Source organism: Mchenga conophoros, linkage group LG8 (genome assembly GCF_057382185.1).
Source record: "Mchenga conophoros isolate Kocher_MC1m ecotype Shallow Benthic linkage group LG8, M_conophoros_male_GT1.1, whole genome shotgun sequence".
Lineage (NCBI taxonomy): Eukaryota > Metazoa > Chordata > Actinopteri > Cichliformes > Cichlidae > Mchenga > Mchenga conophoros.
Window position 1 is genome coordinate 23,606,563 of NC_140533.1, and position 18,439 is coordinate 23,625,001.

The 18,439-nt window shown below is 38.7% G+C and overlaps 1 protein-coding gene across 5 annotated transcripts in view; it reads left to right on the forward strand.

Annotated features, from left to right (window-relative positions):
• The window catches only part of sdk2b (sidekick cell adhesion molecule 2b), a 325,205-nt gene that overhangs the window by 51,486 nt on the left and 255,280 nt on the right, over positions 1 to 18,439 (forward strand). The window lies entirely within an intron of this gene.

Consider the following 18,439-nt stretch of genomic DNA (forward strand, 5'->3'; position numbering starts at 1 on the left):
AACAATTAATATATCACATTTCTACTTCACTGAAGTCTTAGAATACGATGCATAATAACTGTATGTTGTCTGGATCTGTGTACTAGTTGTCACTCATATAAACAAAGGTGTACTAGTTAAAGTGCTTATACAGCTGCATAAATAAATAATAAATAACTAATAGCTGCATTTTCAGAAAACATACAGCAGTGCAATAAAAGTTTGTCCTCCAGCAGCTTATACCTAACATCCAAGCATTCGTTCTTGTACCCCTTGAGTGTGCGTTTATGACTAAAGGGGATGTCTTTGCCAGGTTCTATTTAATGAACTCCTTTCAACTATTTCCCTTGATGCATAAAGCAACTGATCTATTGTGCTTCTGTGTGTTGTTTCTCTTTTGTACATAGGAGTTTATTTTGATTATTCACTAAGGAATTGTAAAAATGATCAGTTTAGGCTGTTTTAAAAAAAAAAAGTTAAACTAGATTATGATATATTTGTCACACCTTTCAGATGGTCTGGTGTAAAATCTAAATAGTATATAGTGTATTAGTTTATAATTGTATATAGTAAAACAGTATAGTACTAGTACAGTTTATTGAATCCAGATTCTATAAACCCTGAGCCTGAAGCTCTCACAAACACAAAAACAAACAACAGCCAACAAGTTTTCATGTCTTCGCAGGGGACTAGTGTTCCCTTTTGTCGATTTAAACTTGAATAGTACTTCTATACCCACGATTAAATATTCCATTTGAAACCACCACGAAAAGAACCTTGTACCAGAGTTCTGTGTTAAAGTATGTCAAGCCCATTCTCAGAACAAAGACCAGAGTTCATATCTTCTGCGGCAAGCATTGGCTTGACCCAAAAGTTCTGTCCAAGAGGCCTAGTTTCTAAGAACAACTACTCCTATTAATTGTTTTGATGAAGTGGTATCAAAGCTGATTGATCAGCCAACTTTTATGCAGAAACTGACTATTGAATGAAACACCAAGTATTCTTATTTTGACAGCCTGGGATGAGTTAATTATGACTTGGCTTTTCTCTCATTCATTATTCATATTTTATAAATGATATAAATATGAATAATGTGATATATCAATTCTGCTAGTGATAATTGTAGTTCTTATTTTACTACAAATACTACATTGCACTTGCTAATTACATTGAGATGCATCTGTGACCTTTTAGCCTTTACTGTGGCAGGAAAGCTGGGAAGGAGAGCATGAGTAAAGACACAGCAAATGGCCCAAGGCAGATTTGACCCCAGGCCTCTGCAGTTGCCTAACACCATATGGGTCATTTGCTTAGTGCAAACTTACTGTGAAATCCAGGGGTTAAAAAGAAAATAAAAAAAGAATGAAAAAAAGAAAAGAATCCAACTTCAGATTTGACATAAAGATCACTTCTGAAGAAAATATCACATCGTATGTCACTGTCAGTCACCCTTGATTTTTTTCATCTGGCTTTCTTTCCAAAAGATGTCACTCAGTATCTGCCATTGCAAATCAGAGTGAGAATACTTTGCTACAGGAACAAAGTCTGCAACAAGAAAATCAGCTTTATGAGTTTTTACGCAACATTCAGCAAGCCAAAGCAGATGACAGTACTTGGGCTCCAGGGGACACCAGATAAATTGGGCCCTGGACGAAGTGCAAAGCTCTTGGCTGTGGAAACAATTGGACATTTGGAGACTTCGCTTGCATCTTTGCTATGTGAAATTGGCGTAGGAAACTTTTGAAGGAGAGGGACAGGTGGAGGGAAGAAATGTGTGTTCAAGCAGAGCAAACACCAGGTGTACAACTGTGTAATTAAGGGGGAAAAAAACAGGTGACAGGAAGAGGTGTGATAATGTTGATCTGCATTAATCGCAGTAGAACCAAGAATGCATTTCCATTTCTAATTGATTTGTAACTGATTCCGTTTTTAACTTATCCATAGATGGGTCAATATAACATCAATGTTATTCCACCTTTCAGAAGAAAAATAAAAACAATACACATCTTTACCTGTTTAAATGGCAGAAGGAACGGAGTCGAATGTGTCAAAATAAATGAGAGAGCAGAGGTAAAACAGAAGAAGGGGGCAGGTCTGAGGAAAGAGATCAAAGGATTGTGAGGGATGTGTCTGCATGCAGAGGTGGAAAGTGCACTGGAGAGTGAGAAGTGATATGTCTGTGACAGCTGCAGCATCATTAGTGCATTAGGATCAATCCTCAAGACTTATGTTTGGACTCTTTGCCCATATAAAAGGCTGAGATCATTTATATGGTTATGTCCTTGCAGCTGCTCCAACAACTTTAGCCTGGCTTATTTTTCTCGTCATATCTGATCTTTCTCCTTTCACCTCTACATTTTACCATCAGTGTTATCACAAGTACTGAACTGATCCAGCCTTATGGGGCGAACCTCTCCCGAGGCTCATTCGGCTTCGGCTTTTCCATGTTGACATGAGAAATACAGAGTTCTTTGTTAGGTTTCCTTAACTCCAACTCTTTCTTTGCTCTGACTTCACCCGGGTGGCTCCGTACCCACTGATGGCTTTAGCTCCCCCATTGTTGTGGCTATTGGTTTATCAATTCAAGTCAGCAGGCAGTAATTTGCCAGGGACTGTGGGTGTGTGATTAAAGATCCCTTACCACCCTGAGCAGGCAGCTGGTACTCTGCGACAGCAAGCATGGTGGCAAAATGAAGGCATACTGACAGATTTACACAAGCCCTAAGACACACAAAAGAACTTGTAGCAGGCTTACTGTTTGTTCCCACATTGTTGCAGATTCTGCATGTTCACATCTCTGCATGACTTTTTTTGTGTGCAGTGATAGGTGGGCATATTTACCACACAGATAAGGTTAATTCCCCCCGAGAGCTCATTTGAAGCCAATTTTATGGGTTGTGTTGAGGCAGTTGTGTATGGTTAATAATAAAGTCCCTGGTTGAGTGATTACTTGTGTCATTATAGCACATGTATGTTTTTTGAGAAATTATTGTGCAAAGGCACCCATGTCTGGTATGCAGACCTTTCTCACTCCACTGAGCACGCCTTCTTTCTAATTCTGGGCTTAAAGTATAATTGGAACACTGTTTGTGTCAAAAGAGACATATCACCTATTGCAGGGGTATATTTTTAATTTACATAGAGAAATTACCTATAATTTTCTCATTAAGTCTCTCGATTAATTTGGGATTCGCCTCTTTGTTTGCATTTCCTCTCTTTAGAGCCAGCTTCATTTTGGTGGCGACGAGGGTTTTGTAGGGTTGCAAACACTGTGTCGCATTAAAAAAAGAGACGAAAGGCTTTGTATGTAATTACTTTGCGCTTACTTTCTTTTAAGGAAGGGAGAGGGGGTAAGAACTAGAGACAGTTGGGGACAATAGCAGAGTCTGCTGTCTCATTTACCAAATTAGACCTTTGGTTGCTTTGTTTAGCTGATATAATGGTACACTGTAGCATGCAGAATCTTATTGATTCCCTCGTTTCGGGAGTAATTTATTATTTAACCTGCTGAACCTAATTATGATACACTAGACTCGTATTATTGCACATGGCAGCAATTCTTTGCCGTTTGAAATGAGTTCTGCGTGGGTGTCCTCTTGTACATATTTTTTATTGTCACTGTATCATCACATATACTTGAGTCTTATTCTGCTGCACATAGAATAAGACTATGTGCAGTATGTTATATGTGGCAATCCATATAACATACACCTTTGTTATATGGATTGCAACATTATCTTGGGTTTTGTGTTTTCCCTCCTGTTACATGTAAGCAGTATTCATATTTTTTTTCACTACCTAGAACAATGCACTTTAAACACAAAGAAAATCTTCTGTGCCAATCCATATATTAGAAGTAGTAAAGCAAAAGACTTGAATCGTTGGACAAACAGAAACTCTGCTTGTAGGTGACTCATGCAGTTTCCCACGGGCACATCTGAATCATTGTAATGGCTTGAACAGCAGCTGTGTCTGTGTCTGATGTGTGTGCCTGTGCATTTGTATGTGCCGGCAGAAATATGTATGTGTTCGCAAAAAAAAAAGAAAAAGAATCCCTGCTTTTCTCATCTCTCTAGCAGACATGTACAACCCGCCATCCGTCTCTAATTGCTTCTACCTCACTCATCATTTCTGTTTGTGCCGTAAAAAGAAACACTGAAACTCCACCACTGGGGATCCATTACCATTTTCCAGCCTATATGCTTTTTATTGCTGTATTTAGAGGCTTCATAAATATAGAGCAAAGCATCAGGGAAAAGAGAACTTCTGAAGAATCACAGCCAAGACACCTGCTGCTATTTCTGTAGATAACCTGACAGACCAATGGAATAGCAGACGATCAGATGGGCCGCTACAGACACACACACAAATGCAAAAATATACACGGGGTAAAAAAAAAATAAATCAAGCAACAACAGCATCATGCAACATTACTCAAAGCACAGACGTTTTCTGAAAATCTGTTTTTTTTTAAATATTTCTCTTCTAATCTTTTTCCTTTCGACTGAACGGCATTTATGACTACTCAGTTTCCATCAACATAGAAGGAACTCAAGGCAGCCAGATTCTGTTTCCTGTGTTTTAGTGTTTCAGTTGATGTTTGCTTTTAACTTTCCTCATCAAACCATATTTTTCTTATTTCTTATATTAGGCTTTTCTTTTAAACAACCACTTTCAATAATCAGTTGCCCTTTACTTTTATTTTGATTTGCTCTTTGCATAGGTTTGGAAAAAGGTCATGGTTTGGGTTAGACTACTGTAGAATCATTCAGATTGTTAAGCTAATGCTACAAGGATACGTTTTTCCATTTTCCTATGTTGCCCTAATGTCCCAGGAAAAAATCAGCCAACTTTCTTTTACTGAGTGGAAAAACAAATATGGTTCATATTAGGTAAGAAAACTTTCTATATCTAATGACTCAGTTACAGGACAATAGCAATAGAATAGTAGGGACAAAGGTGCAACACCCTCAGACCACAACAGTGTTGCTCTGACTTGGACACTGCTGTCGCTCTCAGAAAGCTTGTTAAATGTTTAAACATAATCACCATCTAATTTCTAAACATACACAGATGACTAATACATGACAATCAGTCAGAATCAGACTGTGCTGATAAGCTCAACAGGTCTATGATGTCTGTGTTTGCAATAGTTGTGTTGACAGCTGCTTGCCAGCTGGTTGCATACTGGTTATAAGCAAGGTTGCCAACCAAATCACCATCCTGCAGCACTCCATTATTATTATTGGAACAAAAGTCTCAGAGGTTCTGCCTGGAATGGCTGGATGTAAATAATGTGAATTTATGTGTTGAAAGGCTACAACAGATTCACGAATAGTTGCTGATTTATCAGAATTAATCTCCATATTATCACAGATTGCATGTAACTGCCAGCTTGACCATATTCAGTCGCAGACTGACTTCATTTTATTGTCATTTTATCGCTGTCTTGATTCACCAGATCTGCTATGAAGACATAGCCAGCGGGCATTTGCCTGGTGGGCCGCTGGCGATTTTTTGTTTTTATGGGCCGATCGTTTTTTTTTTGTTTTTTTTTTTGGTTTGTTTTTTTTTTTTTGGAAGGGTATAAATAATGAAAGGTGTTGGATTGGCCAATTGGTCATGATCGACTCTGGGCTGGACCAATTACAGCCGAGGAGGTCGGATGCACCCTCCCCCTTGTTTAGCAATCTTATAGACGAACTAAAGAAAATGGAGAACAAAAAAAGGAAAGGAGGTGCAGAAGAAATTAGGGCCAAAAAGAAACAAACCCTTCAGGCAGACGCTGCCAAATGTGTAAAAATAACTGAATTGTTTGGCGGTAGCTATGGCATAGCTTCCACAGATTTAGCAACATCAGCAAATGGTGGAGGCCAGCAGGTGGATAAGGGAAAGGGGAGGCAAGAGGAGGAGAGACCCGAGGCGGCCGCCGGTCATAGTGGCAGAGGAACTGAACTTCAGGTAAGAAGTTATGACCTGCTGTCTATCTGTGTCAGATATGAACCAAGTTTAGTTGTAGAATAACTGGTACTGCGTACTAGCTAGCATGACGGAGTTTATATACTGCTGGGCGGGTGCTATGAAGTTACTGATAGTAAATTTTATTTTATGCTTAAGGTTAGTTTCTCAAACTCCTCAAAATCTTAACAAATTGTGCCAATCCTTACATGTTGCACCAGGTTGATTTATCATCAAAAGTGGAGAAGTCTGTGACAGAGGAGACAGAAGAGCAGCAGAGAGAGATGGAGCAAGAGAGAGAAATAAAAGAGCAGGAGAGAGAGATGGAGATGGAGAGATGACTTTATGTCATCCATGAGGGATGCATTTGACATATGTTTCACATATTATAGCCCAACAAGTTACTTATAGCAATTTAAATACGAGCAATCAGTTTTTGGCAAATACCGGAAATCAGTTTTTGGCAGACTATCACTTTTTGGCACAACACCGGCTATTGCAGTTAATAATACAACAGCTTCTTGCCATTTTTTGTGTTTCTTTTTATCGCTGTGTAACTGAGTTCAATTGAAAGCCTGCATGCGCTAGTACCTCTTGCCACAAGTTCCCAGAATCCTTTGCGGTTTTACCCCTGAATGACGTCACATTTTTGGTGGGCCGGTCTCTAGTCAAAATGCCCGGGCCGATTTTTTTTTGTCCCAGTCCAGCCCTGTATGAAGATACCTACCAAATACATAGATACATACCAGCCCTTTTAAAAAAACAACATTTCAAAGGCAGCAAGATTCATTGCACACATTTGTACTGTGTTCTCCAACCACTACATTCATAATGTGAACGTAGAATAAATAAAATAATTCAATCCAGGTGTGTTCCTGTTTTTACATTCATGTTTTAGAAACTTTGTCATCTGCTGCTCAAACACACCAACATTCTCATGCACACATTCTCCTTGTCGTTGTGCTCCTTAACTTTATCCAGCTCAGCTCAGCTCCAATCCATGCTGATTATGCACAGCCAGGTTTGTATAGAAACACACAGACACGCACATGCGCGCCCACACACGCACACACACCGAGGAACACACACGCACACACACAGGCATACGCCTCCAGATTGTTTAGCATACAGCAGGCATTCGCTCATTGTTCTCCGAGAGTCACAAGGTCAACAAGTTCCATCCCTGATAGACTCAACATGGAGAGGATGGCAGATGAACAAAGCCAGAAATGCATACACACACATCACCCTCAGAAGTATGTAAAGACACAAACACATTTTAGATACTCATGTATGCAGAGGCGCACTCCTGCTTTTGCTCTGCTTACCTAGTCTTGGAAATATAGCCATGAAGTATAGTCTACTTGTAATACTAATGTACCAGATATAAAATTTATATAACACAGTACTATAAGCAGTAAATGATAGCAATCAGAGGGGTTTTTTTTCAGCCTAAATTGTAAGTTTGGAAAACATGACATTCAGAGGGCCAATCTGCATTCTATTACTGTTGCCTTTAATGGGTAGAAGATACCTTTGCAGCCTCATGCAGTGCCGTGCATGTTTTTATCTCTTTAGATGATTAAAAGTCTCTCCACTTCATGTTCATAGTGTCTTCACTTTTTTTTTCCACTTCGCCAGACGGTAGATCGAACACTGTGAGGAAATATAGAAAGGAGAAGAAAAGAGAGAGAGAGGGTGTGGAAGACAAACAGATGGCTTTTATCATGACTCAATTAGAAGTTTGTTTCTTTTACAGAGAGAAAGATTAGACTGTCTAATGAAGTATTTGCAGGAAGGGAAGCATTGAAGGCTCATCTCCTCTCACTTTTACAGTGAGAGGAGATGAGCCAACCAAAGTTACCCGACAGCACACGTGTCCATGAAAACATTTTTTTTTCAAAAACATTCACTCTAAAGGACTCTAAAGTGTTTTAATATTAATAAAAAATATGCACAGAAGTTTTCCTTTAGCAAATTCCCTGGCAGAATATCGAGTGATTAACTAATCCTCCACACTCAGTGTGAAATAATGAGCTTAAACTACAACCACCAGCAGGGCCATGAGTTACTGACACCTGTTCTGCTTTTGTCTACTTCTATTTCTTTCTATACTTGTCTTCCAATACTCCCTTTATTTTTCTATTTTCCTATTTCTCTCGTGTGCTCATTGTCTCTCCGTGTCTCTCCTTTTCACTCAATTCCCTCTTCACTATTAATAATTTAAGACAAGAAATGCCATCTTTTATTAATGATGCTGTTAATGAAACAGGGGCTGCTTTTGTCGGTGACAAAAATTTCAACCAATTAATTCCCTGCAATTAAAGTCGAAGAAAAATGCTCTCCCAGAAGAGCGCTTTGCTTAGATTCCCTGGTGTGGTGTCTTGTTTTGTTTTGTTTTTTTTTAAGCCATATGCTAAAACGCTGACATCCTTGCAGGGTTTTATGCCTTGAGGCGATAATCTATGAAATGTATGCATTATAGAATAGAATTACGGTTCTCTTTGTATTGGTGTTAGTGTATCCTTAGGCTTAATGATTTAGAGTAACTAAGCAGTGTCTTCCTGTGTTAAGGTTAACACGTCTAGCCATTTTTTCTTTATATGGAAAAAAAAATCAGGCTTTTACATTTGAGTTGTTTTTTTTTTTTGTTTTTTTTTTACTACGGTAAGCTAAGATGCTTTCCCCCTGCTTAGAACAAATTGATAAGCCCACAACATCAATCAGTTTATTGTTCTGTCTGAAGATCAGTGCACACAGGCAGGTAATTCATACTGATGGAAACATTTCCCTCCATCTCCAGCTTCGTTCAATTTCCTCCCTAAACACTCAAGTCAAACATTTCAGGCACTAAGAAAAAGAGCAGGAAATGTTTTTATGTAAACCTTGGCAGTAAAGAAATGCTTTATTTGGAGTCACTTACGAGAAGCTCCTTTTTAAGGACTTATGCAGTTTTTAAATTAAATTTTATGATTATTATTAGCTGGCAGCATTTGTTTTTGTCAAATTGTATTTTTTATTGCTTGGGCAGCATCTTTGCCCAAGTCCAAAAGCAGCATTTACTAATTCCCAAATGTAGATCAGGTATCATCTGATAAAAGGATTAAAACCAATTTTGGGAGACTTAGAGACTAGATGCAGACCTATTTTGATTTATTTTTTCTTTTTCTTTTTCTTTTTTTTAGTCATAGCTTACTGATTTTCAGTAATTTATGTCGGCAGCAAGTGCATCTGCTAGTCCAGTCAGGCAAATTGCATTGTATTTGTTTTTAAGTTAAACTCCCTAAACTCAGCCACCCTAGACAAAAAGTTATGACTCCTTTTCCAGACAGCTTTTCTATACAGTATAGGGCTGCCACGATTAGTCAACTAGTCACGATTACGTCGACGACTAATTTAATAGTCGACGCGTCATTTAAAGCTTTGTAAGATCACAAAAGACGCAGGAATAAGTTGTAGGATTTAAGAGTGCAATAACGGACTGAAACAGAAGATGGCAGCACAGCATGTACAGGGATGCCAGCTGCCTTTAAACCCCGAAGAAGAAGAAGCTGTGTCCCAGAATTCGTAGCTTGGCCCTGCTCAGTTGTCAACAATGGCGGCAGCTAGTTAGTGTTAATATTACTCTTATTATTCTTTCTGGGTCACAAAATAAACGTTTAACATATTTTCTGGCGAGAATATGTTAAAATATGTTAAAAATATGTCAGCTGTGTAAAATTCAAATATCTGCTCAGTTTATCAAGACACCACATATTTTCAAAACGTGGGTAACAGACGTCTCACCAGCTTGATAGCGAGCCGGGGTTCAAGGCTCACTAGAGCCGGTGAGAACACCGGACTCCCGGCAAATCGTTTTCAAACCCACCGCTGTCTTTTGCTACTCAGGATAAACATGTAATATAAGTCACTTAGATAACTTAAAAATGTTATTGTTTGGCTTTTTTTCAGTATTTTATTTGTTCCTGAGTAAATCGGTTTGGCTGAGATTGAAGTTATAGTTTTTACACAGCTGAATAAACGTCAAGCAGACAACTGATTATCAGAAGTGTGAGATGCTCGAGAATATACTCCGGTGTCCCGTTATATTTTAGATAGCAAGGAGCAGACAGCTGAGTTTATTAAACTCCACCGAAACAATCTGCAAAAGTCATTAAAATTTAATAAACTATCATCTTGTCTTTATTTTTAGTTAGCACATACCTTAAACACTTCAAGCTTTAAGCTAATTATAGTTATATAAGATCAGATTAATGCTTGTGCAATAAGCTGTACGTTTTACGTTCAATGGATGCATGATCTGATTAGTCGACTAATCCCAAAAATAAGACTAGTCGACTAACAAAATAATCGTTTGTGGCAGCCCTAATACAGTACATAGTTTTTATTGTGGCTACAAACACAAATATGGGGTGATCCACTGGACTTATAGATTCACAGGTATTTACAATCCTCCAAGGAACCTAGGAGGATACCCAAGTGTTGGCCCAATTAGCTAGAAAGGCACTGGGCATTAAAGTGTAGTTTGCCTCCCTTGAGTGTTGTGTTATTGACAAAACTGCTTTGTGGCATTTTGTGAATAACTCTTCTTTTCATGTTTAGGTCTGAGTGACTGCGCATTCTTATACTGCACCGTGTCAGGGAAACAAGCCATTAAATTGTGAGTACATACAGGCCACAGACAAAAACAAACACAAGAAAACAAATAGCACTTGTCCACCATCCCTTCTCCACTTTTTTTCATTTGTCTCAGCAGTGTGCCATTCGTGAGTGGCCACTTAATCACCTCACATGGAGAGAGAAGAATGGACAGACCCACAGAGAGTCTAATAACCCTAATTAAAGACCAAAAAATATAATAGAAAATTGAGTTGCTGTGCCAAGTTGGCTTGAGAGTCTGCATGGTGCTCCCTCAGTCTTTGTTTTTAGTCTCGGTGGTAGCTTTTTCAAAGGTAAATAGAGGGTGTTCAGTACATAGGAAAACAATGGAGATATGAGGGAAGGGAAAAAAGCACACATGTGGAAGCACATGTGTGTGTGAGTGTGTTTTATTCTATTATTTTTGCAGTTATACTGATAACTCCTTATATTTATTCATTTTATTGGTCAGTCTTTGAAATATCAGAACATTCATTCACTTATTAGTAAATGCTTGTCCAGTTCAGGGTTGTGGGGGTCTGGAGCCTTTCCTTCAAGAGCAAGACTACACCTTGGATAGTCTATTACAGGGTTCCATTACATACTCCCAGAGCTCAAAATGATATTGCCTGTTTTGTCCAATTACCAGGCAAATAGCTAAAACCCTCAATTATAATGCTATGAAACCTGTGAGGTCGACATAATAAATAAGATAGAAGCAGTGCATATTTTAATAAGTTTGCTTGATGATGACTTATCAAACTGTTTTTTTTTTTAATATAAATGTAAATGTATCTGGGACTGGTTTTAATACATTATTAAAATAAGATTGATGAATCATTAGTAAATCCGCAGGGTTTCAGAAAATTGATTGTAAGCGTGGTGGCATACTGAGTAACATCTGGATTTTTTAAAACGTATTGTTTATGTATTTGTTTTAATTATTTTAGGTACATCAGCTTGTTACAGTAAATAAGATACCGCAGCACTGCTACAGTTTAACAGTGGATATCTAATTGCTTCGAAAGATATGAGACAAATAAGGAAAATGAGTGTCGTGGCAAAAATAAAAGAGTAATAAGTACATGAACCATGAACTGCACAATGGGCCATCGGATTCAAACTTTCTGTCTAAACTAATTTGGGAAAAACAAAATTAATAGAGACAACATCAGCAAACAGGGCTGATGATAACTCCCTACTTACCTATTAATTAATAAATGAATTAAAACAACTAACAGATAACAGAGGATAGCAAATGAATGAGGATGAGGCACTTAGTGATTGAGGAAAAAAACGTGTTATCACCAATATAGTTTTCACATGAATAAACTAGAACATCCCTCGGTTGACTAGAACTATAAAGCAAAAATTTAAAGTAACTTCTGTGCTCAGTTATTTATCTTATCTGTCCACTCACATAACTAATCAGGCTACTGCAAGTCATTCATTGCCATATGTGAGTCACATTGACACTGTGGTGGTTGAATAGTGCAACCTCATGACGTGTGACATTACTATCTTAGACCAGCTTAGTTGATGTATCCGTATTGTCTTGGAAACCTTGGATCAGCTAAGAGCTACTGTTTTGAAACGCAGGTATGCCATTTTTTTTCGTATCGTGCTTTTGTATTGTGGATATTTTTGTTCATTCATTTCTCCTGTACATACTATCAGTTGTATGTATGTGACAAAGCACAAAGCCGTGCTGCGGAGGATCTGACAGCCTCATTATTTAGCAGCCTCATAGACCCTGATAAGGTTTCTTGTTTGGGGACCAATCAAAGAGGAGGCCCAGGTATGATAGTGTCCACACCTGTGATTCATAGGGCCTGTACTCTGCCTTGCTCTTCATCCTATCCAACATGTAGGAGGCAGATTATAGGGCAGACTAATGAATGTCATTCTAAATGAATGACTGAAGCTGCCAATTGTAATGCTGCCACCACTGCGGGCCCATCTTCTTTCCCTAATGATTAAATACCGTACACTTATTCTGTCTATTCCTCTTCTCATTCCCTTGTGACTGCACTTCTGCCTCACCTTTTCAATTCTTTTAAACTAGCTCATTACTGTCCCAGATGAGAAGAAATACCGGAAACCATGTCCTATCCTCTCTCTGGATGGATGGGTGCTTCTTTTTTTTTTTTATTGTTTGCTTTCGCAGGCATAACACTGCACTGAGAAATAACATAATGGTGTGCTCAGAGGTTTGACAAGGTGGATGTAGCTGCTACATTGTGCTTACTGCTTATTGGGGTGGCAGAGGTAATGTGATTTCTGACTGAAGCGTGGTGAGGGTGGGTTGAAAATTTGATGTCTGCAGACCATTGGGCATTTCTCAGAGTATGTGGGTGATTTTGTGTGTGGAAAGACAAAAGAAAAGAGAATGAGATAGGGTTGCTCATGTGCCAGTTTTTCATGATTGCAATGTATAATGAAAATATGATTGTGTGTGCTGTGTGTCTGAATGTCTGTGTATCTGGGCCTGGATAACACTGCCTTTGTTTTCCTAAAGAATCCATGTCATTCCTTGCCCGTATCACCCCTAAGGCTTGTTTTGATGTGGTGGTATCTGATTTGGCACCCTTCCACACTACCTCATAACCCCCTTGCCCTGCAGGAAACAGAAATTTTACAGCCTCTCCTTTCTGTCTGTACATTACTTTTTCCTTTGGGGTCTTGATCCGGCGGGTGTCCGTCCATCACAATGCCTGAATGAATGTCCGGAGACGGTTCGTTTTACCTCCTCAGGCACCGAGGACTATCTGAAATGATAGGAGACATCTGCAGAACACACACAGCCTGTTTTGAAGGTGTTTATTTTTTTCACAATATTGATGTCAAGTTGGGATCTTCCTCTTTTGTTGCCGTAGAAAAGAAAGTTGTGTTATTCTGATCTTTGATTGCTTGATATCATTTGCTGTGATCTGATACGATAGAGCATGTCACTTCTCCTATCTTATATCTGTGTTTGCCATTTTCTCGTCTGTGGTATAATAGACAGTTTTCATTCCCTATCTCAGGGAAAAACCTCTGCTCTGGTCTAATCCTGTTAATGCCGAAATCTGATTACGAGCTGTAGCCTATACCCACAAAGGCAATATGTGTGTATGGTGGAGTGAGGGAGTAGTTGTCATGTAATTGTATGAAATGAGAAAAGAATGACAAGGCTTTTCTCAATTCAATGGTCTACGGAGATGGGATGTTATATGCTGCGCAGACTGCCATTCACAGATTTGTAACATTTTGCCTTATAAATAAACTAGACTCCATCTAAGTTAATTTGACATGTACAATATACAGTTTGAAGAAAAAATTAGCTTGTCCTCTTATACAATGGCAGCTGTTAAGAGGATGCTTTTCTTGTTCTAGGAATGGGCATTAAAAACCAAAAGACTATTCTTAATTCACTAGGAATGAAGAATTCTTCAAAGGTTGATCCCCTGCACATGTACTAGCCAGTCACACAGCTGGAGAATCCTGTCTCTGCACAAAAACAGCCAAGCATAGATGCAATCAAGATAACTGGGCTTTCAAATATTTCCAGTTCTTATTGTAACTCCTTTCTGCCAAAACTGTGTTTGAAAAATTTGGTTTCAAACTGTTTCTGAAGCATAAACTGGAAATCAACAACATGCTGTTTTGGCCCAAATCAGTTAGTCATTCAGTCAGCGAAATCTGCCCCCTTAGTTATGCTGGAGACTTTTCCATCGATGTGTGGACTGGGATCGATTGATGGTTTCTTATAAACCTACCTGATATCTTGCTACAAGTTTTACCATTTATGAACATGTTACTCTTTTTCTATGTGCACAAGTAAACCACAATAATTCAAAGAATGACACCTTCTGACATCATCAAGTTAAAAAACATCATAGAAAATAGTCAAAGGAAGATTATTTAAGTCTTTTTTTACACATTAATCTACGTTTAACATTTAAATAGCCATGGAAAGTAAAAAAAAGTGTTGGGCTCTAGAGCTGTTTTTGCATGATGCACCACTTTTTATCTGTCGTTTGTCAAGTATTTTACATTTTTTTGAAAATGGACAAAGATTTTAAAAAAATGAAATATGCATACACTGTCTGATTAATTTCAAACATAATTTAAAGACTAGTTGCCCTTCCCTATTTAAATCAGAATTCTTTCCACTGAATCACTTTCAGCATGTTTAGGTAATAACAGCAGCTACATTCCCATTCAGCTGCTGTAATTACACACATACAGTTTCTATGAAGGGAAAGTGTTGACCAGTAACAAAAACCAGCCCACCTCCAGTTTTCCTTGTTCCACTTTTAAACCTAATTAGCTGCTCTGAGTAATATTTAAATAATAAAGTTATTTTTAGAAAAATTTAGCAGTAGCGAATTAGTCCAGTGAATTACTGCATGAGAGATAAAACAGAATTACTGTATTTCTTCTGTTTCTATTCAGTAAGCAGAAGTAATGCATTCAGTGGTCATTTGCAGTCAACATTGTGAATCGCTTATCTTACCTAACTTACACTTTACTAAAACTTTTCCTCCTCGTATGCTGTGGCTACCATTTTCTAACAATTGTTTGACACCTACGTTAAACTTTAAAATGCCTCTTAAGACCAGTTCTTTGATGTTCGCTTGTCATCCTAGTTATCACGCCGAAACAAAAGGCAGAGTCACACTATGTAATAGAATTGAAACCACCTGCCTCTCAACCAAAGTATATTGTGATGTGTCAGTTGTGTTTTTTCTTTTCATCACAGAGACAGTGACACAAACAGAGAAAATGATGAAACAGCTGGGAGACACTGTATGGATTTAGGCTTTTGTTCTCTTAAAACATGACACATGAAAGGGCTCCAGTGACCCGCGTACCCCTGTGTATATGTGTATGCGAGGGTGTATGTGTTTGTGACTAGTTGATTGGACTGCATACGGCTGCTTCGTGGGCTTTTATCCAAGTGGGAGGTAGCTGAGGAGGAGAATGGATGCGAAGGATAAAATAGATGATCATCTTGGTATAACATCTGTTGCAGTATTCCAAAAGTATGTTATCGTACAACTAGGCATTCTTCTTAATGACGCTAAAACTTCTGAGTTTCTGCTTAAGATATATGCACAAAGCTTACTAGGTAGAGGATCATTTAGCTCTGACAGAGGACCAGGTTGACCCTGGTGCTTTAGATGACAGTATGTCCATAATGATAAGTTACAGGCGAACAGTTCGTGCTGGTGAATTCATCATGACAGTAAAACAGCAGGAGGTTTAAATAATGCTGCCACATTCACATTGGAAACATATTCAGAGATAACACGTTGTGAGCCTACATAATAAGTCGTCTGCAGGGACAGACCATGTCTCCCACCAAGTAATACCCAGCTGCGCATTGAGTGAAAGCGATATTTATTCCAGTTGAAAAATACATCTTTATCATTTGATGCTGCTGTTATTTGGAGATGCCCTGCATCTGTGGCACAGACTGCACCAAGTTGTTCAGTGATTGTGATGAAGCTGGTTGTTTTCAGAAAGTTTCGGGGGAAAAAAGTTTTCCCAATAAACGGTAGCGGTGCAGCTGTTACTCTGCGCTCTGTGAAGTACTGTTGAAGCAGCACTTTTGAAAATCTGTTAATCAAATACTTAAATGCTTACAAGGTTGACTCCCATCAGCAGACGTTTTAAAGTGTGATTATGTGTTTCTTTTGAGTTGAAAGCTAATTTTTGCCGAAATGTTTAAAAACAACGAATATTGGAGAATGGTAAACTGCTCGCTGCGTATTTTTTATGAATTCAGTTGATTCGAAAGACTCACAAAAATAGCATTTTATATATTTAAGGTCATATAATCAATCATCAATGTAGATTTTTTTTTATTTTGCTCAACCTATGAAGGTTTTCTCTTTACGGTTTCTAATTTTTTTACCCCCGTTCTAATATCACGCTCACGTGACATCACCTGAGTTCTTTCCTCATAACCTTTTATACTCCTGAACTAAAGACAATCTTCTTCTTCTTTGTTTAAAAAAAGTTAGCAGTCCTCTGATTACATACCTAAGCTTAAACTTAGCGATGACAGTAGTTTAACATTTATTGAATTAGGCCCCTCAAGTGTAAGACAAGATGAACTTAAAACAGAAACAGAACAGGGCGAGAAGTAGAGAGAGAGAGACATCAATTAAACATGAATTCCAACCAGGGTGAGGGTTTCACTCTGTTTGTAATTGTGAATATTTAATAAGGCAAAAGACAACTCACTTAGCGCACAGCCATATGCTAACAATGGGGAAAGGCATGACAGGGCTTCCCCTTAGCTCTGACTAGCAGGTATGCTTGCGTGGCACGCACACACGACACACACATCCAGTTGCAAAGTGCTGTTACTGTATGTCAGTGCAGTTGAGCTTCATCTCTCAAAGTGAAAACAACATCGAGCTGCCATATTACTAGCCACTGGGACAGGACCCCTGCCTGCCCTAGTGCACTCAAGAGGAACCACACATCAGGTCTTTGCATCACTCACACTTCACCTCACTGCCACCTGAAGGGTTGGGCGCCTCTTAATGTCCTTGTTGCAATAATTTTTCTCCTTTTCCTATTTCTGTTTCCTTTTATCTTGTTTTTATTTCTTTCACAATGGTAGTTCTGACTCTAATTTTTAGAAGTAGCAGATCCCACGACCAGCGTAAAAAGCCAGACACCTATGTTGCTCTCAGTAGGGACAGTGTTTAATGGGGGAAACTCTCCAAAAACAATATAATACAGCCTTCCTGTGTTCAGTGTCACTTTTCTCTAATCGGTCTCTAATCGTACTAAGCAACAATTTTATCGTTTCCACACCTCAGCAATTACATGAGCAAGTATACTGTTCCGGTAACTGATAGGTAAATTTTCTAAAATGGGACCTGAGTTGTAATAAACGAGGATTTTCTTTGAACTATTTCCCCCCCACTTATTCCTTTTATGTCATTTTCTCCACCCCTTTGCCTGCAGTTTCATTCCTTTCTCATCCTTCTATTCACTTCTCATGTCTTCTTCTTAGAGTCTATCTTTTTCTATTTCCCACTGGTATTTTTCTTCTCCCTTGCTTCCATTTCTTAAACCACTTCTCACTAATTACTTCTTTCTCATGTCTCCTCCTTGTGACTAAATGACAGTAGATGTCTGGTCTTTCTTCTCCTCCCCAGCATATCCCTCCCAGTTACAGACAACATTGTCTGACATTAAGCCGCTCGCACTTACAAGACACCCAAGTTGAAAGTGTCACTTCATTTAAGGGAAGTCAACTAAGGAGCTCCTTTCACTGACATCCCAACTCCTGCTGTCTGCTTTTTATATGACTCTGTGTAACAGTCATATAAAGTGGGGAAAAAAAGAAAATAAGAATTAAGCAGACTGGAGAGGGTTGCTGGCGATGAGAATTGTTGGGGCTGGTCATTTAGCAGGCAGCAATAGAACGTCTGAGGTGCCTGCAGATTTTCCTGTGGATTATTGTTTTGTATTCAGAATTGCTTATTTCATGCTTGTCTAAGCGAGGTCTGTTTTAGCCCAGTGTGTGTACATTTCTTTAATATTACATGTGTGGCAGAAGACGAAAGGAATCACAGGGGAGAGGGGCACAGAGGAGGAGAAGAGAGGAGGGGAATATAACACTAGCAGAAGAGAGGGGAAAAAAGAAGATGGAAGGGAAAATAGAAGTGGAGAATGAAAAGAATTGGATTGAAAAGACTTGAGTGGAAGCGTGTTAAAGAGAGGAGAGCAGAATAGAGGAGATGAGTGAAGAGAAGAGGATAAAAGATGACAAAAGAACAAAACAACAGAGAGGAGGAGAGCGAAGGAAAAGGAGCTGGCAATAAAACAATTGAGCTGGCTTGAAATGAGTTAAAGT